This window comes from Leptodactylus fuscus, chromosome 3 (genome assembly GCF_031893055.1).
Source record: "Leptodactylus fuscus isolate aLepFus1 chromosome 3, aLepFus1.hap2, whole genome shotgun sequence".
NCBI classification, from domain to species: domain Eukaryota; kingdom Metazoa; phylum Chordata; class Amphibia; order Anura; family Leptodactylidae; genus Leptodactylus; species Leptodactylus fuscus.
In genome coordinates, this window is record NC_134267.1 from 231,795,859 (window position 1) to 231,823,511 (window position 27,653).

General features: G+C 43.3%; 8 non-coding genes across 8 annotated transcripts; 5 read left to right on the forward strand and 3 right to left on the reverse strand.

Annotated features, from left to right (window-relative positions):
- Window positions 1-3,624: 3,624 nt before the first annotated feature.
- Window positions 3,625-3,696, forward strand: TRNAA-UGC (transfer RNA alanine (anticodon UGC)). Its single transcript has one exon. It is a non-coding gene; the product is annotated as a tRNA-Ala (tRNA).
- Window positions 3,697-4,762: 1,066 nt separating this feature from the next.
- Window positions 4,763-4,834, reverse strand: TRNAA-CGC (transfer RNA alanine (anticodon CGC)). The gene has a single exon. It is a non-coding gene; the product is annotated as a tRNA-Ala (tRNA).
- A 1,338-nt stretch (window positions 4,835-6,172) lies between these two features.
- Window positions 6,173-6,244, forward strand: TRNAA-UGC (transfer RNA alanine (anticodon UGC)). The gene has a single exon. It is a non-coding gene; the product is annotated as a tRNA-Ala (tRNA).
- A 945-nt stretch (window positions 6,245-7,189) lies between these two features.
- Window positions 7,190-7,261, reverse strand: TRNAA-UGC (transfer RNA alanine (anticodon UGC)). The gene has a single exon. It is a non-coding gene; the product is annotated as a tRNA-Ala (tRNA).
- A 992-nt stretch (window positions 7,262-8,253) lies between these two features.
- Window positions 8,254-8,325, forward strand: TRNAA-UGC (transfer RNA alanine (anticodon UGC)). The gene has a single exon. It is a non-coding gene; the product is annotated as a tRNA-Ala (tRNA).
- Window positions 8,326-8,986: 661 nt separating this feature from the next.
- TRNAA-UGC (transfer RNA alanine (anticodon UGC)) lies at window positions 8,987-9,058 on the reverse strand. Its single transcript has one exon. It is a non-coding gene; the product is annotated as a tRNA-Ala (tRNA).
- A 3,735-nt stretch (window positions 9,059-12,793) lies between these two features.
- On the forward strand, window positions 12,794-12,865 carry TRNAA-UGC (transfer RNA alanine (anticodon UGC)). The gene has a single exon. It is a non-coding gene; the product is annotated as a tRNA-Ala (tRNA).
- A 1,520-nt stretch (window positions 12,866-14,385) lies between these two features.
- Window positions 14,386-14,457, forward strand: TRNAA-UGC (transfer RNA alanine (anticodon UGC)). Its single transcript has one exon. It is a non-coding gene; the product is annotated as a tRNA-Ala (tRNA).
- Window positions 14,458-27,653: the final 13,196 nt, after the last annotated feature.

Consider the following 27,653-nt stretch of genomic DNA (forward strand, 5'->3'; position numbering starts at 1 on the left):
GGGTTAATATGTGAGACATATGAGGGTACTAATAAAGGACCTCAATGATGAAGATACTTAATTATTACCTCCATATGTCTCATGTATCAGTAACTCTTATGTAAATCACACAGGGGTTAATGTGAGGGACATGATGGGGTTAACTGCTATTACTATGATCCCCATGGAGTTACTAAGCTGTATGACCAGACTTTTTATCCACAATTGTGGATAACATTGTGGACTATTATATTTTAATGAGCTCATACACACGGCCGTTGTTTTTGCGGACGTGTGTCTGGGCCAAAATTGATGAGCTGCAAATTATGGATCAGATGCTATATGTGTCCTATACCTGTCCTATATGTGTCCTATACCTGTCCTATATGTGTCCTATACCTGTCCTATATGTGTCTGCATTTGCAGCCCTGTCAATTCATTTTTCATGTATAAGTCAGTAAAAACTACATCCATGCCGTTTTTTGTGTGGGAGGCTTTAGACCAGGTTCACACGGGGTTTTTTGGACTGGAATTTGACCCAGAGGCCGCCTCAGATTCTTCTCCAAAAAGCGGCTTTAGGCAAATCTGTCTCCCAAGATGTAAATAGGGAGACAGTACCTCTGTTATGCTGCCCTCTATAGGAAGCACCCTGAACATCATGCCTGACTTTCCCAGAGAAGCCTTTACTGCATAATGTCGGGTTTTTACCAAGATGAGGTAGCTGAGAAATTGACTTGGTAAAAACCCCACATTATGCAGTAAAGGCTTCTCAAGTCAGGCATGATGTTCAGGGTGCTTCCTATAGAGGGCAGCATAACAGAGGCACTGTCTCCATATTTACATCTTGGGAGACAGATTTGCATATTCCTCCCATGTTCCCTTGCAGTGGAGCAACTATGGCTGTACAAGTCTCCACACACCTAATAGGTGGTTTCTCCTTAAAGGGGTATTCCCACCTCACATACTCACCAGTCTTTACTGCTGTAAAATCTTCTTTCTTCCTGTTTTCTTGCATCATTTGGTGGGCGGGGTTTCACATGCAACCTGCCGTTTAGCTCCTCCCCAAATTCCCGTGTAGCTCCGCCCACCCATATTGGACTATGAAGTACAGGCAGCAGCAACTCCATTCTATGTTACATACAGAGACTGCCTGTCTCTGCCATCATGAACACAAATGAGTTAGCTAGCCTGATAACTGGGAGAACAGAAGAAATGAAAGCAGCTCCTCTCCCCTATCTGCTAGCAGGACCTAGGTCATGTGGTGTAGACACAGGAATAGCTAGAAACATAGGCTCGCTCCCTGCACTTAGCCCCTCCTCCCTCCCCCCTGAGAGCAGCAGATACATCACTTGACTCATGAGCAGCTAAGTCAGGGCTGTGGCCACAAAGAATTGAATAAAGTAAGATAGGATCCTTGTGATGGGACAACCCCTTTAAGGACGAACATTATCCCCATCATCATATACAGTAGAGATATATTCATAAAGTAGCCAGTAGGTGGCAGTCTGCTTATACACAGAAACATGCAAGAATGAGCTGAACTCCTGTAAGGACATATTGCACTCAGATCCTTGTAGACCAGGGCTCGGCTCCACAGTGACATTTTGATATTGTTCATCCTGTGTGTTACATCCAGACAGACATTGAAGTTGGCGTAATTGTTTGCAATGTACATGGGAGACTGAAATGATGAACATGTAATATTCAGCCTTTACATATGGCAGATGTTTCCTGAAATCCTGCACATTTATCAGTTTTTAAAAATGTTTATGTACCGTAGTTGTTTATTGCAAAACACGATGCTGAGGATTGAACCCAGGGCCTCATACATGCAAAGCATGCATTCTACCACCGAGCTATATCCCCTGTATAGGTGTAATGAAAATTCCCCCAGTTCTGAGACCATATTGCAAAAAAAAAAAAAAAAAAAAAAAATTAAATAAAAAAGCAACCAGGAGTAGCCACAATCAGGGGTACTGACACCGGCCCTGACTGCCCATATATTGCCCCTCAGTCCTGACACAATGGAACTGTAGTGCAGGGAACCCCAAAAAAGATACCCCATAATAGCTCCTGAGTGGCAAAAATTCATTGGGATACTATACTGTGTGGAAGGGCCACTATGGGGAATAATACTGTGTGCAGGGGCCACTATGGGGAATAATACTGTGTGCAGGGGCCACTATGGGGGATAATACTGTGTGCAGGGGCCACTATGGGGCATAATACTGTGTGCAGGGGCCACTATGGGGCAGAATACTGTGTGCAGGGGCCACTATGGGGGATAATACTGTGTGCAGGGGCCACTATGGGACATAATACTGTGTGCAGGGGCCACTATGGGGCATAATACTGTGTGCAGGGGCCACTATGGGGTATAATACTGTGTGTAGGGACCACTATGGGGGATAATACTGTGTGCAGGGGCCACTATGGGACATAATACTGTGTGCAGGGGACACTATGGGGAATAATACTGTGTGCAGGGGCCACTATGGGGAATAATACTGTGTGCAGGGGCCACTATGGGAGATAATACTGTGTACAGAGGCCACTATGGGGGATAATACTGTGTGCAGGGGCCACTATGGGGAATAATACTGTGTGCAGGAGTCACTATGGGACATAATACTGTGTGCAGGGGCCACTATGGGGGATAATACTGTGTGCAGGGGCCACTATGGGGTATAATAATGTGTGCAGGGGCCACTATGGGGTATAATACTGTGTGCAGGGGCCACTATGGGGTATAATAATGTGTGCAGGGGCCACTATGGGGTATAATACTGTGTGCAGGGACCACTATGGGACATAATACTGTGTGCAGGAGTCACTATGGGGGATAATACTGTGTGCAGGAGTCACTATGGGACATAATACTGTGTGCAGGGGCCACTATGGGACATAATACTGTGTGCAGGGGCCACTATGGGGTATAATACTGTGTGCAGAGGCCACTATGGGGGATAATACTGTGTGCAGGGGCCACTATGGGGCATAATACTGTGTGCAGGGGCCACTATGGGGTATAATACTCTGTGCAGGGGCCACTATGGGGCATAATACTGTGTGCAGGGGCCACTATGGGACATAATACTGTGTGGAAGGGCCACTATGGGGCATAATACTGTGTGCAGGAGTCACTATGGGACATAATACTGTGTGCAGGGGCCACTATGGGACATAATACTGTGTGCAAGGACCACTATGGGGTATAATACTCTGTGCACGGGTCACTATGGGACATAATACTGTGTGCAAGGACCACTATGGGACATAATACTGTGTGCAGGGGCCACTATGGAGGATAATACTGTGTGCAGGGGCCACTATGGGGCATAATACTGTGTGCAGGGGCCACTAAGGGGCATAATACTGTGTGCAGGGGCCACTATGGGGCATTATACTGTGTGGAGGGGCCACTAGTATTATGTTGGTGCTGTATGGACAAATTATATTTGATCTATATGGCAGAATTATTATATATTTCCTTCTTAATATTGCAGTGCACACATAATGATGCCAAATAGTACCAACATATATAAGTGCCATATACCTGCCCATAATAATAATAATACCAATGTAATACTGCCATATAGGTGGTATGTAATCTCAGAAACAGGGTGATTTTCTCACTATTTACAAGGGGATGTAGCTCAGTGGTAGAGCGCATGCTTTGCATGTATGAGGCCCCGGGTTCAATCCCTGGCATCTCCATGCTTTGTCTTACATAATTAAAAAAAAGATGAATTTGCTCAATGCAGAAATATCTGGATGTGATCCAAGAAACTGTAATATCTGATAAAACAAGTATCAAAATATCCTTCCCACCATACACTATATTGTAGAGATATCAGCATAAAGTGTCCAGTAGGTGGCAGTCTGCTCATACACAGAAACACACAAGGATGAGATCAGCTTCTGTATGGACATATTGGGCACAGATTCTTGTAGACCAGGGCTCGGTGCAAGATGTCTGACACGTGATATTTTATACTGGATTCCCTTGTTACTTCTCCTCCTGTAACTTTCGGCTCTTTTATTCTATTATATTGGCGGTATTATTTTATAGATGTCACACTCAGTATCCGTCTTCAGATATATTTATATCTACATACACAGATCCAGCATCTCCAAATACAAAAGGGCAGAAAAAAATTCACTACCTGATGGATTACTCACGCCCATAACAGCCAAAATTTATAACAGATTCCACAGTCGCCTTCCCCTCACTGAATACCATCAGCGATGACATCATGTGGGACAGACGGGGTCCCCTGGAGGGCTGAAGCAGAAGTGGAGGCAGCAGGGCTGTCAATGTTATATGGAGGAATATGATGGGCGCTATATAAATAAAAATGTCTGTTCATTATAACACAGTCAGTGTATTGTGCTGACTATACTGCCCCCTAGTGTCCATCACTGACTGTACTGGGGATTCGTAAATGCAGGATGACATTTTGATAGGGTTGAATCCGTCCTTTGCGTTACGTCCAGACAGACATCTTGTGGATTCCTGCACATTTATCAGTTTTATGGATCTTTGATGATTTTGTAGTTGTTTATCACATAACATGGAGATACCTGGATGTTTCTGTGTATGAGCGGACTGCCACCTACTGGCCACATTATGTATACGTCTTTATGAATACTGCACATGACAGTGAAGGATATTTTGATACTTGCTTTATCAGATATTACAGTTTCTTGGATCACATCCAGATATTTCTGCTTAAAGTTGAACAAATTCATGTTTTTAGTGATTGTTATGTAAGACAAAACATGGAGATGCCGGGGATTGAACCCGGGGCCTCATACATGCGAAGCATGCCCTCTACCACTGAGCTACATCCCCTATAGGATACCCCTAAAAATACTCCAATTCCTGAGACAATATACTACGTGTAGCCCTATTGTGTGCATACTACTGGATATCATTATGTGATTAGTAAAGTGGAAATATAGAATAATAATACCGCTATATAGATAAAGTGTAGCCATACAGCGCCCACATACAGCACACCGAAATAACACTGTCATACAAATAAATACTAAAAACAAACATTCTGGATATGATACACTGCTGTCTGTCTGTATGTTTCCCGAGCTCGTACCCTTCAACTGATCAATTAGAACTACGACAACATAACTCAGGGGTCTTGTGCCGCTAACACTTCAATTGCAGCCTATGGCAGGTAGACTGCAATTGAAACGCCGTTTTTATGCAATGCACTGCATTATACCGGCGCCTCTATTGCTGGCTACACAGTCAAGGCTGCAATAGAAGCGAAAGACTGACAGGCCGTGGAACCAGCGCAAGGCTTCCAGCTGGCAGATCAACCTGATGCCGGCCGCGGAGACTCGTCCGGGTGTCGGCGTGGAGAGGGGACATGGCTGCGCCGACAGATGACGTGTTCAGGGGGAATGTGGTTGATCCCTGGGGACACTGACCTGGGGACACACCGACCTGGGGACATCCTCCCCGGGGACACCCCTCCCCCAACCCGCTGCAATGACCTGTTATGTGGTGTGTCGGGTGCAGCAGCCTCTTCTTTAGCCGTCTACAATGTGAGTGTTTAGGTGGTCTGGGATAGCTACAGCGCTGGGACCATGTGGGCTGGCGCCATCTTCCTCACTGTGTCCCTGCTCAATCGGCACGCCCACATGCAGCCCCCAACCTATGGTGCTGCAGCCCTAGCTCCAGAGGCCGCCCACAGCCTGCCATGCACCAATAGGAGGAGTGTGGACAGAATAGCGCTGCCAGCTGCTACAGCCGAGCCGGAGGGTTCTTTAGAGGGTCATGGTGACGATTTGGGGTGAGTGGCCCACATTTAAAGTAGCCTATTACCTCTTCCTGGGCAATATGTATGTGTGTGTGAAATTTCAACAAAATCCATTCAGCCGTTTGGCTGTGATTGAGGAACAAACATCCAAACACAGAAACTCACAAATGTTCATCTTTATAATATTAATAGGATACCACGTAGGTGCTGTGGGGGCCCAGTCAGTGTTTACTATGGGGCCCGGTCTTTGCTAGTTACAACCCCTGATAACAGACCTGAAATGTAGACAGAATAGTACCAACATATATAAATACCATATACCTGCCCATAATAATAATAACACCAATGTAATACTGCCATATAGGTGGTATGTAGTCTCAGAAACAGGAGCGTTTTCTTACTCTTTGTGAGGGGATGTAGCTCAGTGGTAGAGCGCATGCTTTGCATGTATGAGGCCCCGGGTTCAATCCCCGGCATCTCCATGTTTTGTCTTACATAATAATCACTAAGATAAGATGAATTTGCTCAAAGCAGAAATATCCGGATGTGATCCAAGAAACTGTATTAACTGATAAACCAAGTATCAAAATATCCTTCACACCATACACTATATTGTAGAGATATAGGCATAAAGTGTCCAGTAGGTGGCAGTCTGCTCATACACAGAAACACACAAGGATGAGATCAGCTTCTGTATGGACATATTGGGCCCAGATCCTTGTAGACCAGGGCTCGGTGCAAGATGTCTGACACGTGATATTTTATACTGGATTTCCTTGTTACGTCTCCTCCTGTAACTTTCGATTAATTTATTCCATTATATTGGCGGTATTATTTTATAGATGTCACACTCAGTATCCGTCTTCAGATATATCTATATCTACATACACCGATCCAGCATCTCCAAATACAAAAGGGCAGAAAAAAATTCTGTCTACATTTTAGGTCTGTAACCATGGACAGAACTAGCAAAGACCGGGCCCAATAGAAAACATTGACATCATGTGGGACAGACGGGGCTCCCTGGAGGGCTGAAGCAGAAGTGGAGGCAGCAGGGCTGTCAATGTTATATGGAGGAATATGATGGGCCCTATATAAATAAAAATGTCTGTTCATTATTCCACAGGCAGTGTATTGTGCTGACTGTACTGCCCCCTAGTGTCCATCACTGACTGTACTGGGGATTCATAAACGCAGGATGACATTTTGATAGGGTTGAATCTGTCCTTTGCGTTACGTCCGGACAGACATCTTGTGAATTCCTGCACATTTGTCAGTTTTATGGATCTTTGATGTTTTTGTAGTTGTTTATCACATAACATGGAGATACCTGGATGTTTCTGTGTATGAGCGGACTGCCACCTACTGGCCAACAAATTCCGCAAATTCATCTTTTTTTAAGATAAATTATTATGTAAGACAAAACATGGAGATGTTGGGGATTGAACCCGGGGCCTCATACATGCAAAGCATGCGCTCTACCACTGAACTACATCCCCTGTACAAAGCAGAAGAGAGACTCCACAGTATAATAATAGGTTGTCAGTGGCAAAAATTATCCATGTGCACTATATGGTGGTATTATTATTTTGTACAGTATGACAGTATCAATTATATGTACTCTATGGTTTCATTATTTATTTGTATAATATGACAATGTTATTTATGTGTACTGTATGGTGGCATTATTCATTTGTACAGTATGGCAGTGCTATTTATGTGTACTGTATAGTGGCATTATTTATTTATACAGTATGACAGTGTTATTTATGTGTACTGTATGGTGGCATTATTTATTTGTACAGTATGACAGTGTTATTTATGTGTACTGTATGGTGGCATTATTTATTTATACAGTATGACAGTGTTATTTATGTGTACTGTATGGTGGCATTATTTATTTATACAGTATGACAGTGTTATTTATGTGTACTGTATGGTGGCATTATTTATTTGTACAGTATGACAGTGTCATTTATGTGTACTGTATGGTGGCATTATTTATTTGTACAGTATGACAGTTATATATGTGTACTGTATGGTGGCATTATTTATTTGTACAGTATGACAGTTATATATGTGTACTGTATGGTGGCATTATTCATTTGTACAGTATGACAGTGTCATTTATGTGTACTGTATGGTGGCATTATTCATTTGTACAGTATGACGCTATTATTTAAGTTGGTATTACTATTTATTCTGGCATTATTTTGGTATTTTGGTGGTATTATGTGTCCACTGTTTTCAGTTATTATGTGGACACCGCATGTTAGTTTTATGTCGGCGCTGTATGGCTAAATTATATTTTATTTATATGTCGGAATTATTAACTATTTCCTTCTTAATATTGCAGTGCACACATAATGATGCCAAATAGTAACAACATTTATAAATGGCATATACCTGCCCATAATAATACTAATGTGATAATACCATATAGGTGGTATGTAGTCTCAGAAAAAAAGAGTATTTTCTCAGAGCTTGTGTAGGGGATATAGCTCAGTGGTAGAGCGCATGCTTTGCATGTATGAGGCCTCGGGTTCAATCCCCGGCATCTCCATGCTTTGTGTTACATAATCACTAAAAAACATGAATTTGCTCAACTTCAAAGCAGAAATATCTGGATGTGATCCAAGACAAAGTATTATCTGATGAAACAAGTATCAAAATATCCTTCACGCCATATACTTTATAGATATATGCATAAAGTGTCCAGTAGGTGGCAGTCTGCTCATACACAGAGACACGCAAGGATGAGATCAACTTCTGTAAGGACGTATTGGACACGGATCTTTGTTGACCAGGGCTCGGATCTACAGTGACAGGAGGATTTGTGTAGAGATGTCTGACACATGACATTGTATATTGGATTTGCTTGTTACATCTCCTCCTGTAACTTTCAGCTCTTTTATTCTATTATATTGGCGGTATTATTTTATAGATGTCACACTCAGTATCCGTCTTCTGATATACTGTATCTATAACTACATACACAGATCCACATAACATGGAGATACCTGCATGTTTCTGTGTATGATCAGACTGCCACCTACTGGCCACATTATGTATACATCTTTATGAATACTGTATGTGGTGTGGAGGATATTTTGATACTTGGTTTATCAGATAATACAGTTTCTTGGATCACATCCGGATATTTCTGCTTTGAAGTTGAGCTAATTCATCTATTTTAATGATATTATATTGTATAATACAAAACATGGAGATGCCGGGGATTGAACCCGGGGCCTCATACATGCAAAGCATGCGCTCTACCACTGAGCTACATCCCCTCTATAGAGGTCAGTGCCTGAGCTCCCAATTCTGAGAGAACATATTAAAAAAAAAGCAACAGCTGTCGGCCCTGACTGCCCATATAGTGCCCCTCAGTCCTGGCACAATGGTGTATTACAGGAGTCAGCAACCCCACAGTAGAGAAGAGACCCCACAGTATCCAAGCGCACTATATAGTGGTATTATTATTTTGCACAGTATGACAGTATCATTTACATGTACTCTAAGGTTTTATTATTTATTTGTACAGCTTGACAGTATTATTTTTTGTGTACTGTATTTATTTGTACACTAGCATGTGCCCACGACTTCGTCTGCGGGTTGGCGTTGGCATTGAGCCGCGTCCATCAATGCAATTGCTGCTGGTTGTGATCCGCCGTGTGCTCACCGGCGGAACTCCCCAGCGGCCCCCACTCCCGTGGCACCCCCTTTCCCGCGGTGGCCCCGCTTTCTTTTTCCGCAGCCCCCTCTCCCGCGGCAACCACAGCCCCCACCTCGTACTCTCACAGCCCCCCTCACACCCCCTACCGTGGGCCCCCACCCGGACCTTCCTCCCGCAGCAACCATCGTACATATCTCTCCCCAAGGACTCCCCTTGATGCAGAACCCCCGCCGCCCCCCCCCCCACGGAACCCACCCAGGCCACACACCCCCAGACGCCCCTCCTGCGCCCCCACCATGCCTCCCCCTTCTCCACAGGCCCTGTGCCCCTGAACGACCCCGGTTCCTCTCGTCCAGGTGACCCCGGCTCCCCCCTGGGGTCACCCCGGCCTGCCCCCCGATACCACTGTCCGCGGCCCCGGGCTTCAGCGATATGCCGCATAGTGTCACAGTTCTGCCCCAGCGAAGCGTCAGCCGGCGTATGGTGGTAGCTGCTTAACGGGGCCAGACTGTGCCGGGCTGCAGCTCTTACCCCTGAAAGGCTGTGGAGTCACCGAGCATGTGGTGGCGACGGTCTCGATGCACGGCTGCGTGTTCGGTGGTCTGAAAAGTGCGAGCACCATCATGTTCTTTATCCTCGAACCGGGCCGATGGCTCCGACCACACAGCAGCGGCAACCAATCGGGTGGCGGTACAACAACCTGGGATGACGTCACTTCAGGTCCTTCAGTATCGGCGGAACAGCAATTTTGTGGTCGCGGTCACGTAGCCCTGGAGTATAGGCAAAAAGTAAGTAGCCTATGTTTCACTCCTGGACCCAAGTAATGTATGTGTCAAATTTCAGGCTAATCTGTTCGGCTGTTTACGCGTGATTGAGGAACAAACATCCATAATATTAGTAGGGTAGGATTATGACTATGTGTTATTTATGTGTACTGTATGGTGCCATGATTTAATTGTACAGTATGACAGTATTATTTATGTTATAAGACACAAGACACAGGCACCTTATGTACTTGGCATAACCACAAGCATGTGCTCACTTTAAGAGGTTGTGAAGGATCGCAACACTCTTCAAAGTCTATAGAAACCAAAAAGTGAAAACCTCCTATAATAGGTATTTGCAGGACTGCCAAACTTTAAACGGACTGAGATTTCCAGTAATAAATCAAGTGCGCACTTACCAGAGGTGTCCTTGGGAATGATCCTTTAATGAAACAACTGCCAAACAGTTCACAACGCGTTTCGGGATAGGCACATCCCTTCATCAGGTGTATAGTAGGAAGATAAAGTTATAACAAACCCCTCTATAAGGGATCTATACTCTATACTCTATACAGATCCCTTATATAGGGGTATGTGATAACTTTCTCTTCCTTCTATACACCTGATGAAGGGATGTGCCTATCCCGAAATGCGTTGTGAACTGTTTGGAAGTTGTTTCATTAAAGGATCATTCCCAAGGACACCTCTGGTAAGCGCGGATTTCACTTGATTTATTATTGGAAATCTCAGTCCGTTTAAAGTGTCAGTATTATTTATGTGTACTGTATGGTGGCATTAATCATTTGTACAGTATGACGCTATTATTTAAGTTGCCAGTACTATTTATTCTGGCTTTATTTTGGTATTTTGGTGGTATTATGTGTCCACTGTATTGAGTTGTTATGACAGTGTTATTTATGTGTACTGTATGGTGGCATTATTTATTTGTACAGTATGACAGTGTTATTTATGTGTACTGTATGGTGGCATTATTTATTTGTACAGTATGACAGTGTTATTTATGTGTACTTTATGGTGGCATTATTTATTTGTACAGTATAACAATGTTATTTAAGTTGCCATTACTATTTATTCTGGCATTATTTTGGTATTTTGGTGGTATTATGTGTCCACTGTTTTCAGTTATTATGTGGACACTGCATGTTAGTATTATGTCGGTGCCGTTTGGTTAAATTATATTTGATCTATAGGGCAGAATTATTAACTATTTCCTTCTTAATATTGCAGTGCACATATAATGATGCCAAAGAGTAACAACATTTATACACTCAGTGACCAAAATTCATGGGACGGTACCGGATGCGCCGTTAATAGCGGGTCGCCCCTCCGCGAGCCCTGATAACTGCAGCAAGACAACGAGGCCTGGACTCCACAAGGTGTTGGAAGAGGAGGGATATTGATCCGCACAGTCTGCACTGCAGCCCACAATTGGTCCAGTGCAGTTGGCGCTGGGTCCATGGAGCGGATACTGATATCCACACCATCCCATAAATGCTCTAGGGGGTTGAGGTTGGGCAAGCAGGCAGGCCAATCCAGGGTCGTGAGGTCACTGGTGTGTTCATTAAGCCAGTCCCGTGCCACCAACGAGCGATGACATGTTGCATTGTCTTGTTGGCACATAGCATCCCCACCAGGGAACTCCAACACCAGAAAGGGGTGCAGATGGTCTGCTATTTGTTGCACGTATCGAGCACCGGTCATTGATCCCTGTACCCAGATAATGGGGCCCAATTGTGACCATGTGAACACGGCCCAGACTATGACAGAGCCTCCTCCCGCCTGGACACGTTCCTGTTGGCATGCAGGATCCATGGCTTCATGGGACATACACCACACCCTCACACGCCCATCGGCTCTGTACAACTGGAACCGTGGTTCATCAGACCATGCCACACGCCGCCACTGTTCCATGGTCCAATGACGATGGTCGCGGGTCCATGCCAGTCTTCAAGTTCTGTATTGGGGCGTCAGCAAAGGGACACGGGTTGGGCGTCAACTGTTGAATCCTATATGGTGCAGTTCTCGGCGTACAGTTCTGGTGGAAAACGGGGTCCAAATCGGCGGCGATTTGACCCACAGTACACGTTGAGAGCCCCGTAAGACTCTGCTGGGGTGACGTGACTCTGTTCACCGAACACTCGTGGTCAATTGGTGCGCCGGTATACGCAGCTGCAAACGTCTCTGCGATATTGCAGGTCCACCCAAGACTTTGTTGACCTCGGAAAGCCAAATTCCCGGGTAATCTCGAAAATGCTATGCCCCATGGGTCTTGCACCGATTATAATCCCACGTTCAGTCACTTAACTGGCAACGTGCTGCCATGATCACGAGATACCTGTCTGCATCAGACTGCTCAGATATCCTGGCGATACGAGTGACATAGGCTGCACCGCGTCACGCTGTATGAGCGTCATATCCAACACAACCAGCAGAGGGACCCGCCTGCCCGTGACTTTTGGCCACTGAGTGTAAATGCCATATGCCTGCCCATTATAATACCAACACAATAGTGCCATACAGGTGGTATATAGTCTCAGAAACAGGAGCATTTACACAGAGCTAGTAAAGGGGATGTAGCTCAGTGGTAGAGCGCATGCTTTGCATGGATGAGGCCCCGGGTTCAATCCCCGGCATCTCCATTAACTTTTACATAATTACTAAAAAAGTTAACTTTGCTCACCCTGAAAGCAGAAATATCTGGATGTGATCCAAGAAACTGTATTATCTGATAAACCGAGTATCAAAACATCCTTCACGCCATATACTTTAGAGATATATGCGTAAAGTGGCCAGTAGGTGGCAGTCTGCTCATACACAGAAACACACAAGGATGAGATCAACTCCTGTACAGACATATTGGGCACGGATACTCGTTGACCAGGGCTCGGCATCTCAGTGACAGGAGGATTTGTGTAGAGATGTCTGACACATGACATTGTATATTGGATTTACTTGTTACATGTCCTCCTGTTACTTTCAGCTTTTTTATTCTATTATAATGGCGGCATTATTTTATAGATGTCACACTCAGTATCCGTCTTCAGATATATCTACATATACAGATCCAGGATCTACAAATACAAAAGGGCAGAAAAAAATTCTATGTACATTTTAGGTCTATTACTAAGGCCGCGGTTTGGCCCAATGGCAAACATTAACTGGGCTGACAACCCCCACATGGTATAGAGCCCATCTTGTAGCACCCACATGCTATAATGTTATTTATGTGTACTGTTTAGCGGCATTATTTATATGTACAGTATGACAGTGTTATATGTGTACTGTATAGCGGCATTATTTATATGTACAGAATGACAATGTTATTTATGTATACTGTATAGTGGCATTATTTATTTGTACAGTATGACAGTGTTATTTATGTGTACTGTATGGCGGCATTATTTATTTGTACAGTATGACAGTGTTATTTATGTGTACTGTATGGCGGCATTATTTATTTGTACAGTATGACAGTGTTATTTATGTGTACTGTATGGCGGCATTATTTATTTGTACAGTATGACAGTGTTATTTATGTGTACTGTATGGCGGCATTACTTATTTGTACAGTATGACAGTGTTATTTATGTGTACTGTATGGCGGCATTATTTATTTGTACAGTATGACAGTGTTATTTATGTGTACTGTATGGCGGCATTACTTATTTGTACAGTATGACAGTGTTATTTATGTGTACTGTATGGTGGCATTATTTATTTGTACAGTATGACAGTGTTATTTATGTGTACTGTATAGTGGCATTATTTATTTGTACAGTATGACAGTGTTATTTATGTGTACTGTATAGTGGCATTATTTATTTGTACAGTATGACAGTGTTATTTATGTGTACTGTATAGCGGCATTATTTATTTGTACAGTATGACAGTGTTAGTTGCACAGTATATCACAGGTCCTACAGAGGCTGCCACTGCTGTATAGTAAAGTGCTATTTATGAGACGTTTGGTGGTATTATTAGAATAGTCTATGGTATTATATATGTTGTCTTTATTATGGCATTAGTTTGGTGGTATTATGTATCCACTACATTGAGGTATTGTATGGACACTGTATTATGTACTTACATTTATAAACACCATATACCTGCTCATCATATTACCAACACAATAATGGGGTCTGTGCCACCCATACCAATAGGGGATGTAGCTCAGTGGTAGAGCGCATGCTTTGCATGTATGAGGCCCTGGGTTCAATCCCCGGCATCTCCATGTTTTGTCTTACATAATAATTTATCTTAAAAAAGATGAATTTGCGGAATTTGAAATACCTGGATGAAACAAGATGATAGCAAAATATCCTTCACCCTATATACGGTAGAGATGTATGCATAAAGTGGATCGTAGGTAGCAGTCTATTCATACACAGAAACATGCAATGAGTTCAAAATCTGTACGGACAGAGTGGACAAGTATCCTTATGGACCAGGGCTCACATTGATCAGATGTGCCTAGAAAGTGGCCAAATATGCACCTCAAATTGGCACACTGTGGTATAACCTGTCACTTTTTAAGATAGCAAGTGGAGCAGGGATTTATGTGTACCATATGGTGGCATTATTTATTTTTACAGTATGACTGTTATTTATGTGTAATGTACAATAGTATTATTTATTTATATAGTACTAGCCTCTGCCCGCGACTTCATCTGCGGGTTGCTGGAGTGGATGATCCGCCTATATTTAGCAAATTGCTGCCGTCGATGGTTTGCCTGCTCCGGCATTTTGGCAGCTCTTAAGCTGTCCTGCTGCTGAACTTGTTCCTCACACCTTACCTGTGATTGTTCCAGCATCTCAGAAGCTCGCTGGAACGCCATATAATAAGCGTGTTGTTGGCGTTGATGATTCGCAAACTCCGGTGTTTCGGCAGATCTCAAGCTGGCCTGCCGCTGAACTTGTTTTTTGCACTGTGCCTGGGATTGTTCCGGCATCTCAGCACCTTGCTGGGACATCATATAATGAGCGTGTTGTTGGTGTTGATGATCCGCCTACTCCGGCGTTTCGGCAGCTGTGAAGCTGGCCTGCCGCTTAACTTGTTCCTCGCGCTGTGGCCGTGATTGTTCTGGCATCTCAACAGCTCTCTGGGACGCCATATAATGAGTGTGCTGTTGGCGTCACTGATCCCCCTCAGCTGCGCTTTTTGCGACAAATTAGATTTTGTTTTTCAGGCATGTTTAAAATTAGCAAACTGCCAATTTGGATTAAAGGTGTTTGCCCATGTTTGTCAGCACTGGAGCAGATAAGATAATATGCAATGTTGTCTACACAATGAGGGTTAGTGTGTGTTGAAACAGAGAGATAACAGCCCTGTCTGAGATAAGGCTGCTGCAGGAGCAGTATAATATAGTATGTGAACATAAATTCATAACAGTCATGAAGCCATGTCATTTAGCGGGATAAAAGTAGCCTATGTGTTAATCGAGGTTACAATCTATCTATGTGCTGAATTCTATTCAAATCCGTTCTGCCGTTTTTGCGTGATTGAGGAACAAACATACAAACACACAAACTTTCACATTTATAATAATATTAGTAGGATAGGATGACTGTGTTATTTATGTGTACTGTATAGTAGTACTTATTTGTACAGTATGACTTATTTATGTGTATGTTTCTCCTAGCAGATGCAAACCCTGAACTCCAGCACCACCGTGTTGCCTTGCCTGTGTCATTTATGTTTACCATATGGTGGCATTATTTACTTGTACAGTATGACTTGTTATTTATATGTATCGTATAGGGGCATTAGTCATTTGTACAGTATGACTGTTATTTATGTGTACCGTATGGTGGCATTATTTACATGTACAGTATGACTTGTTATTTATATGTATCTTATAGGGGCATTAGTCATTTGTACAGTATGACTGTTATTTATGTGTACCGTATGGTAGCATTATTTACTTGTACAGTATGACTTGTTATTTATATGTATCGTATAGGGGCATTAGTCATTTGTACAGTATGACTGTTATTTATATGTATCGTATGGTGGCATTATTTACATGTACAGTATGACTGTTATTTATGTGTACCGTATAGTATCATTATTTACATGTACAGTATGACTGTTTTATTTATGTGTATCGTATAGTATCATTATTTATATGTACAGTATGACTTGTTATTTATGTGTATCGTATGGTGGCATTACTTATATGTACAGTATGACTGTTTTATTTATGTGTATCGTATAGTATCATTATTTATTTGCACAGTATGACTGCATTATGTGAACTGTATGGTGGCATTAGTTTTTTGAACAGCAAACTATGAACATGTATGACCTGAGTGTACACAAGGGCGGCACTACCCATATTCACATTTTAATGCTCGTGCTTGAGTATCAGGTATATATATATATATATATATATATATATATATATATATATATCTTTGTATGCTTTCGCTTGCTAAAAATACATAACCCACCCTCCACTCCACCCTGGGATGACAAAATCCAGGTTGTGTTAATGGAAATACTCAGTACACAAGATGCCGATTTCTAATTTACTATTCCATTAATTAACTTCAAAGATTTCTAGAGTGAAGAAGAACTCCACCTTAAGTACGAAATGCAGATTTCACGGACAGGTCTGGAGACGCTCCTTGTAGAGGTATATGTGGCGCTCAATATAGTAAGGTGTTATTAGGTAGGTGTAGGTACTAATCATTGTGTTAGTGCAGGGCGGGGCGGACTGCTACCAAGACGGATTTAGGGCTGCTGTATTACTCCCGTCTGCAGAATATTACATGAGATTCTTACTATATACAAGACACAGGTGTAACATGAAGCTCCCGAGCAAAACCCGGAACAGGACTCGCAACTGCAAAAAGATTGGCCAAATCCACCTCCGAATAGGGTTGAATTCTGCCGGATTCTTAGGGCCAGGGCGCAACTAGAAAATCTTAGGCTTCACACAGTACCCCTGTTACAATATATTATGTCCCAACACTGACCAATGTCCGGACTTGACCTTTGTGCTTGGAATTGCCCTTTAAATAATGTCTTTAAGAAAATGAGTAATTCTGTATTTACCAAACCTGGCATCCCCGTAGGGTTAGAGGCCTACGTCTTGGATTGACGTGCGGCAGCACACACACAGATAAACACTCGCCTCCCACAGGCTTCTAGTTTCCATTAGTTGTTTGTATCCTCAGTCGTTCCTATTGCACCAACAGAGAATTAATTGAGATGAAGAATTATAGTCTGGAGGCCGCGGTTATTACTACATTGGACTCCGTGCCAATCCTACCTCGTCTAGATAGACATCAAACGTCTTATTATACCTGGTGTTCCCGCATCAGTGTCTGATATAGTAAATGTCCGCTGTCTTATATGGTAGGAATACAGATACAGGGAAACTAGTATATAGCAACAGAATATATAGCATATAGGTATATAGCAACTGAGGCTGGCTCATAGGTACCCATAGATCCCACTTATGTCACATTGGGACAGTGGTACAAAGACAACCTGACGTCAGATAGGGCCTCTATGAGGTAGCGACTGACATTACCTTGGTACATTTATCTGCCAGGGACATAGATTTAGGATGGATTCGTATCCTACACCATGGGTGTAACTACCGGGGTAGTGGGCGAGGCGGCTGCTGGGGGGCCAACAACTATGGGAGGGCGATGAATGTGGCAGGGGCCGTAGCTATAGAGGGGGCAGTGGTAGAAGTCACTACCTTACCCTAAAAGTCCCTCTGCCAAATAAAATATTCCTAAATATACTAATCTAAATGGCAAAATGTAGATGGGGGACCATTGCAGATTTTGCATTGAGGTCCAGAAGTCTCAAGTTACACCTTTGTTATTGTCCTATTCTATTTGTAAGTAATATGACATCACTGTGTGTATTATCCTGTACTGTGACATCACTGTGTGTATTATCCTGCACTGTGACATCACTGTGTGTATTATCCTGCACTGTGACATCACTGTGTGTATTGTCTCTGTACTGTGACATCACTGTGTGTATTATCCCTGTACTGTGACATCACTGTGTGTATTATCCCTGTACTGTGACATCACTGTGTATTATCTCTGTACTGTGACATCACCGTGTGTATTATCCTGTACTGTGACATCACTGTGTGTATTATCCCTGTACTGTGACATCACCGTGTGTATTATCCTGTACTGTGACATCACCGTGTGTATTATCCTGTACTGTGACATCACTGTGTGTATTATCCCTGTACTGTGACATCACTGTGTGTATTATCTCTGTACTGTGACATCACTGTGTGTATTATCTCTGTACTGTGACATCACTGTGTGTATTATCCTGTACTCTGACATCACTGTGTGTATTATCTCTGTACTGTGACATCACTGTGTGTATTATCCCTGTACTGTGACATCACTGTGTGTATTATCCCTGTACTGTGACATCACTGTGTGTATTATCCCTGTACTCTGACATCACTGTGTGTATTATCTCTGTACTGTGACATCACTGTGTGTATTATCCCTGTACTGTGACATCACTCTGTGTATTATCCCTGTACTGTGACTTCACTGTGTGTATTATCCCTGTACTGTGACATCACTGTGTGTATTATCCCTGTACTGTGACATCACTGTGTGTATTATCCCTGTACTGTGACATCACTGTGTGTATTATCTCTGTACTGTGACATCACTGTGTGTATTATCCCTGTACTGTGACATCACTGTGTGTATTATCCCTGTACTGTGACATCACTGTGTGTATTATCCCTGTACTGTGACATCACTGTGTGTATTATCCCTGTACTGTGACATCACTGTGTGTATTATCCCTGTACTGTGACATCACTGTGTGTATTATCCCTGTACTGTGACATCACTGTGTGTATTATCCCTGTACTGTGACATCACTGTGTGTATTATCCCTGTACTCTGACATCACTGTGTGTATTATCCTGTACTGTGACATCACCGTGTGTATTATCCCTGTACTCTGACATCACTGTGTGTATTATCTCTGTACTGTGACATCACTGTGTGTATTATCTCTGTACTGTGACATCACTGTGTGTATTATCCTGTACTCTGACATCACTGTGTGTATTATCTCTGTACTGTGACATCACTGTGTGTATTATCCCTGTACTGTGACATCACTGTGTGTATTATCCCTGTACTGTGACATCACTGTGTGTATTATCCCTGTACTCTGACATCACTGTGTGTATTATCTCTGTACTGTGACATCACTCTGTGTATTATCCCTGTACTGTGACTTCACTGTGTGTATTATCCCTGTACTGTGACATCACTGTGTGTATTATCCCTGTACTGTGACATCACTGTGTGTATTATCCCTGTACTGTGACATCACTGTGTGTATTATCTCTGTACTGTGACATCACTGTGTGTATTATCCCTGTACTGTGACATCACTGTGTGTATTATCCCTGTACTGTGACATCACTGTGTGTATTATCCCTGTACTGTGACATCACTGTGTGTATTATCCCTGTACTGTGACATCACTGTGTGTATTATCCCTGTACTGTGACATCACTGTGTGTATTATCCCTGTACTGTGACATCACTGTGTGTATTATCCCTGTACTGTGACATCACTGTGTGTATTATCCCTGTACTGTGACATCACTGTGTGTATTATCCCTGTACTCTGACATCACTGTGTGTATTATCCTGTACTGTGACATCACTGTGTGTATTATCCTGTACTGTGACATCACTGTGTGTATTATCCCTGTACTGTGACATCACTGTGTGTATTATCCCTGTACTGTGACATCACTGTGTGTATTATCCTGTACTGTGACATCACTGTGTGTATTATCCTGTACTCTGACATCACTGTGTGTATTATCTCTGTACTGTGACATCACTGTGTGTATTATCTCTGTACTGTGACATCACTGTGTGTATTATCCTGTACTCTGACATCACTGTGTGTATTATCCCTGTACTGTGACATCACTGTGTGTATTATCCCTGTACTGTGACATCACTGTGTGTATTATCTCTGTACTGTGACATCCTATGTGTATTATCCTGTACTCTGACATCACTGTGTGTATTATCCCTGTACTGTGACATCACTGTGTGTATTATCCCTGTACTGTGACATCACTGTGTGTATTATCTCTGTACTGTGACATCACTGTGTGTATTATCTCTGTACTGTGACATCACTGTGTGTATTATCCCTGTACTGTGACATCACTGTGTGTATTATCCCTGTACTGTGACATCACTGTGTGTATTATCTCTGTACTGTGACATCACTGTGTGTATTATCCTGTACTCTGACATCACTGTGTGTATTATCTCTGTACTGTGACATCACTGTGTGTATTATCTCTGTACTGTGACATCACTGTGTGTATTATCCCTGTACTGTGACATCACTGTGTGTATTATCCCTGTACTGTGACATCACTGTGTGTATTATCCCTGTACTCTGACATCACTGTGTGTATTATCCTGTACTGTGACATCACTGTGTGTATTATCCTGTACTGTGACATCACTGTGTGTATTATCCTGTACTCTGACATCACTGTGTGTATTATCTCTGTACTGTGACATCACTGTGTGTATTATCTATGTACTGTGACATCACTGTGTGTATTATCCTGTACTCTGACATCACTGTGTGTATTATCCCTGTACTGTGACATCACTGTGTGTATTATCCCTGTACTGTGACATCACTGTGTGTATTATCTCTGTACTGTGACATCACTATGTGTATTATCCTGTACTCTGACATCACTGTGTGTATTATCCCTGTACTGTGACATCACTGTGTGTATTATCCCTGTACTGTGACATCACTGTGTGTATTATCTCTGTACTGTGACATCACTGTGTGTATTATCTCTGTACTGTGACATCACTGTGTGTATTATCCCTGTACTGTGACATCACTGTGTGTATTATCCCTGTACTGTGACATCACTGTGTGTATTATCTCTGTACTGTGACATCACTGTGTGTATTATCCTGTACTCTGACATCACTGTGTGTATTATCTCTGTACTGTGACATCACTGTGTGTATTATCTCTGTACTGTGACATCACTGTGTGTATTATCCTGTACTGTGACATCACTGTGTGTATTATCTCTGTACTGTGACATCACTGTGTATTATCTCTGTACTGTGACATCACTGTGTGTATTATCTCTGTACTGTGACATCACTGTGTGTATTATCCTGTACTCTGACATCACTGTGTGTATTATCCCTGTACTGTGACATCACTGTGCGTATTATCTCTGTACTGTGACATCACTGTGCGTATTATCCTGTACTCTGACATCACTGTGTGTATTATCCCTGTACTGTGACATCACTGTGTGTATTATCCTGTACTGTGACATCACTGTGTGTATTATCCCTGTACTCTGACATCACTGTGTGTATTATCCCTGTACTGTGACATCACTGTGTGTATTATCTCTGTACTGTGACATCACTGTGTGTATTATTCTGTACTGTGACATCACTGTGTGTATTATCCTGTACTGTGACATCACTGTGTGTATTATCCCTGTACTCTGACATCACTGTGTGTATTATCCCTGTACTGTGACATCACTGTGTGTATTATCCCTGTACTGTGACATCACTGTGTGTATTATCTCTGTACTGTGACATCACTGTGTGTATTATCTCTGTACTGTGACATCACTGTGTGTATTATCCTGTACTGTGACATCACTGTGTGTATTATCCCTGTACTGTGACATCACTGTGTGTATTATCTCTGTACTGTGACATCACTGTGTGTATTATCTCTGTACTGTGACATCACTGTGTGTATTATCTCTGTACTGTGACATCACTGTGTGTATTATTCTGTACTGTGACATCACTGTGTGTATTATCCCTGTACTCTGACATCACTGTGTGTATTATCCCTGTACTGTGACATCACTGTGTGTATTATTCTGTACTGTGACATCACTGTGTGTATTATCCTGTACTGTGACATCACTGTGTGTATTATCCCTGTACTCTGACATCACTGTGTGTATTATTCCCTGTACTGTGACATCACTGTGTGTATTATTCTGTACTGTGACATCACTGTGTGTATTATCCTGTACTGTGACATCACTGTGTGTATTATCCCTGTACTCTGACATCACTGTGTATATTATCCCTGTACTGTGACATCACTGTGTGTATTATCTCTGTACTGTGACATCACTGTGTGTATTATCCTGTACTGTGACATCACTGTGTGTATTATCCCTGTACTGTGACATCACTGTGTGTATTATCCCTGTACTGTGACATCACTGTGTGTATTATCCTGTACTGTGACATCACTGTGTGTATTATCCCTGTACTGTGACATCACTGTGTGTATTATCCTGTACTGTGACATCACTGTGTGTATTATCCTGTACTGTGACATCACTGTGTGTATTATCCCTGTACTGTGACATCACTGTGTGTATTATCCCTGTACTGTGACATCACTGTGTGTATTATCCCTGTACTGGTGACTATGTCAATGAGTTGTTGTTGTTTTTTTTTTTTTTTTTTTATTAAGAAAGTCCATTACTTGCTTCACTAGTGACACCGCTAGCACCCCTAGGGATCCTTTCCATGACTATTTGAAGCTAATGCAGTGGTTGTCATAGGATGACTATACAGCACACAATCCCTTTTGCTATAGATCCTATTATAGTTCACAGACCAGCAATAACCAGACTACAATACAATTCCCCTCCGAACCTCAGGAACTCATACAACAAGGAAATCCCTTAACTGTAGGACACGACATCCTAGCTGGACAGTGTTATCTTTGATGAGTCTAGATACCTGCAAGAAGATCTATTCCTGGATCCCTTGTAGTCCTATTGTTATTTGCATTCTGTACAATATACCTTAAAGGGGTCTATTAAGCCTTAAGAAAATATAGACAAGTATCTGTATTAGGGTTGAGCGATCGTGGGATTGAGATCGGTGATTATTTCCCACAATGCTTTGCTACTGGCCAAGCATTGTGAGAAAAGCTAACAATGTTAGCCTTCACACTGAGTATACGCTACACTCATTCTGAGCGGAGTGTATACTCAGTGTGAAGACTCCGCTGCAGTTCCATAGAAATAAACAGAAGCAGCTAGCACACCTGGCGCCTTAACCCCCTGCGCGCCGGCTGCGTCCATTCATTCTAATGGGAGACTAGCTAACATCTCTAGTAGCTACTTACCTGCAGAGACCGCTGGTTCAGTGCCCGGTGTTCTCGTTCTTCTTCGCAGGTTAGTGTTAAAGAGCTAGGAAGAAGGCGGGGCTTGTGGCTTAGGAGAGTGTGGGCGGGTACAGGGGGGGGAGACGTGACATCTCCCCTCCCAGTACCCGCCCACACTCTCCTAACCCGCCCACACTCTCCTAACCAGGGAGGCAGGGGGCAGCGAGGCGAAGAAGAACGAGAACACCGGGCACCGGAGCAGCCATCTCTGCAGGTAAGTGGACACCAGGGGAGACTAAGTAGCCAGAGGATTAAAAAAAAAATCCTCTGGTTACTTAGTGATTAAAAAAAATCACTACACAGTGTGGATTCTAACAATTAAAGCGTTCAATGGTTAGATTCCATGCTGTATAGTCAATAGGATTGTTTTTAAAATCCGATCTCCGATTAGTAAAAAAATCCCATTGACTTGCATTGGGATCGGAATTGGGATCGAGATCAGGTTCGAATGAAAAATGTTCGGAAATCGGATTTCAAAACCGATCCTGAAAAGTCAAGATCGGCTGAACCCTAACCTGTATGTGTCTAAATACTCCTCATATGATGCCACCATAGCTTAGCCAAACTAATTTTTCACTATCCTTATCTTGCTGAGTTGTTTTTATGCCGCCAGGGCTTTCTGTTAGCATTATATCATATATGGTTCCACAATATGGGCCCGGGGTGGACCATTACTCCTCTAAATATGTTCTTGGCAAAAACAGAAGATGGACCACATATATAATCAATGCTTTGTAGGATTCCCCGGTCCCTTAAATGCACAGTGTTTTGACCAGGGGTTACATTTAAGGTCCCCATAATGTACTGGGGCTAGTTTTTAAAGTAAGCCTAATAAAATGGAATCAGAGTTTTGAGAAGAGTGAGTAGTGCCGCCCCTCAGATGTTTCGTGGAGAAGGGATAACCTTATATATGGTCAGTCACGGGTCAAGTATACCGTACCAATTCCCTACGCTACAAATTCATCCCTATTATACTGCAGGGACAATGAAGTAACTGTATGGGCCTCAGGAAGCCGTAACACTGACGAAATTCCTTAAGCCTTGGCCAGATCTGGAGAAACTTTTCTTTTTTTTTTTAACCCTTGTAGGTCTAGGAACGGGAAAGTATGCAATGAAATAGCGCAGAAGGGTTGCGATTTATAGGAATGGTTCAGCTTGAACTCTAATACCCTTGGAAAGAAAAGGCCGTTCAAGTCTTCCTGCATTGACACCGTGCACCAGCTTTGGCCTTGGAGGGAGTCCAGGGTTGGTTATAATGAATGAAGTGTAAGGAGGGAGGATGGGGCCCACCACCATACAATACCTCGTCCTCTCTCTCGTAGTCCCGACAAAGGGGCATGGAAATAAGCACCTTAGTAATGCGTGAATGGAGCTTTTGTCGCCAGTCTAAGATCCCAAAACCCTTATTTGCTCCTTGAGAGACTTACTTGTCGTCAGTGACCTGACTGTGAAATCTCATCTAATGAAAGTCCAGGGTGCGCAAAATCCATGGGAATTTTATTTTATGCATAGTATATAAAGTTCGATTTACGGTATAGTGTATATAAAAGATTGGTCCAAATCTTTGTATAGAGGTTACTTGGAATATTTTTTTCAGGGAAAATTGAACTTTATACAAATTCACCATTAGCAGTCTCATCATCCTTTGGAAGAAATTTAGATGGTGTTTTTTTTGTTCTGGTTCCTATAGTTATCCACAGTGGTTTGGCAACAGGACTCCAACCAACGCAACGTACTAGTACGCAAGGTGGGTGTTGGTGTATTGGCGTGAGTAGCAAAACCCACAATGGTTCTGGGTCCTGAGTGACAACCTGTCCCCATGATGGGGGCTCAGTTTCATCCTCGTGCCATAGTCTTGTGGTCTAAAGCCTTAGCCCTAGTCTCAGTCTACATTTTACAAGATGTAGCACATGGTGGGTTTTCCAGAATGACCTGATGTTACTTCTCTTTTTATTCAGGGTAGAAGTTGTGTAAGCTCTTCATACTGTCATATAGTCATGTCATATTCCACGTGCTTCAAGGGGCAATTCCACCAGCTGATCATGTAACAATCTGGCCAGTAGTCCCTCTCGTTCCATGTCGTCTAAGCATTGGGACCTGCCAACTTAAAGAGGTATCCAGTGGCGTAACTAGGAATGGCGGGGCCCCGTGGCGAACTTTTGACATGGGGACCCGCCCCCCAAACCGACACCAAAGACCTCGACTGACCCCCTCCTCCGCACTCTATTATGTCCCTTAGTAATCCCTGCACACAGTATTATGTCCATTAGTGGCCCCTGCACACAGTATTATACCCCATAGTGGCCCCTGTACACAGTATTATGCCCCATAGTGTCCCCTGCACACAGTATTATGCCCCATAGTGACCCCTGCACAGAGTATTATACCCCATAGTGGCCCCTGCACACAGTATTATGTCCCATAGTGGCCCCTGCACACAGTATTATGCCCCATAGTGTCCCCTGCACACAGTATTATGCCCCTTAGTGGCCCCTGCACACAGTATTATGCCCCATAGTGTCCCCTGCACACAGTATTATGTCCCATAGTGGCCCCTGCACACAGTATTATGCCCCATAGTGTCCCCTGCACACAGTATTATGCCCCATAGTGTCCCCTGCACACAGTATTATCCCCCATAGTGGCCCCTGCACACAGTATTATCCCCCATAGTGGCCCCTGCACACAGTATTATACCCCATAGTGGCCCCTGCACACAGTATTATCCCCCATAGTGGCCCCTGCACACAGTATTATCCCCCATAGTGGCCCCTGCACACAGTATTATGTCCCATAGCGGCTCCCGCACACAGTATTATCCCCCATAGTAGCCCCTGCACACATAGTATTATACCCCATAGTGGCCCCAGCACACAGTATTATGTCCCATAGTGGCCCCTACACACAGTATTATGTCCCATAGTGGCCCCTGCACACAGTATTATGTCCCATAGTGGCCCCTGCACACAGTATTATGTCCCATAGTGGCCCCTGCACACAGTATTATCCCCCATAGTGGCCCCTGCACACAGTATTATCCCCCATAGTGGCCCCTGCACACAGTATTATCCCCCATAGTGTCCCCTGCACATAGTATTATACCCCATAGTGGCCCCAGCACACAGTATTATGTCCCATAGTGGCCCCTACACACAGTATTATGCCCCTTAGTGGCCCCTGCAGACAGTATAATGTCCCATAGTGGCTCCTGCACACAGTATTATGTCCCATAGTGGCCCCTGCACATAGTATTATACCCCATAGTGGCCCCTGCACACAGCATTATACCCCATAGTGGCCCCTGCACACAGTATTATGCCCCATAATGGCCCCTGAACATAGTATTATGTTGCACTGTGGACACCCATAAACAATTATTATACTCTGGGGTCTTTTCAGTTGTTTACCTGTTCCCCGGCTCCTAGGCTGTCCTGTCCGCTCTTGTCCTGCTTTAATGACGTCGGACGTCACATGACCCGGGAAGCAGCCCCGGGTCATGCGACGTCAGAGACGTCAGACACGAATGACGGAGTCCTGGCAGGATCGTGGAGAGGTAAGTAACACTGTTTGTTATGTTCCCTTACCTCTCCCGGTCCGCTGATCATTATGCTCGGGGGTCTGCAAAGAAGTGGCTTGACTTGATATTGCAGCTCAACCCATTCATTTGCATGGGACTGAGCTGCAGCTGTACCGTGTGACCAATAAATGTGACATCATTTGTGCTCCTCAAAAAGCTGATTGGCACAGGTCCCAAGTGTTGTCAGACCCCAATCAATCACGTCCAGATGACCTATCTGAAGTATAGGCCATGGATATGTAAGGCCCGGAAAAACCCTTTACAACCAATGCAGGTACAGAGGGGACTTGCACTACACCCCCAGAGAGTTGTGCCAAAAGAGGTGAGGGAAGATGAGTATACAGTATACGTGGGTTTGGGTTGTTGTTTTTTTTATGTTGACAACTACATATTATATTACTGGTACCTTCTTATATTTTCGAGCAGCCTTCGGGCCCTCCCAGGTCCCAAGGCCCGGTAGTGATTTTACCCTTACACCCCCTATAGTTACGCCCCTGGCTGGCTCCATTCATCTACATTACAGCAAGGATATAATACTCATATACAAGACACTAAACCACCAGTGATACATATGGAGACAAATAGAGGAATC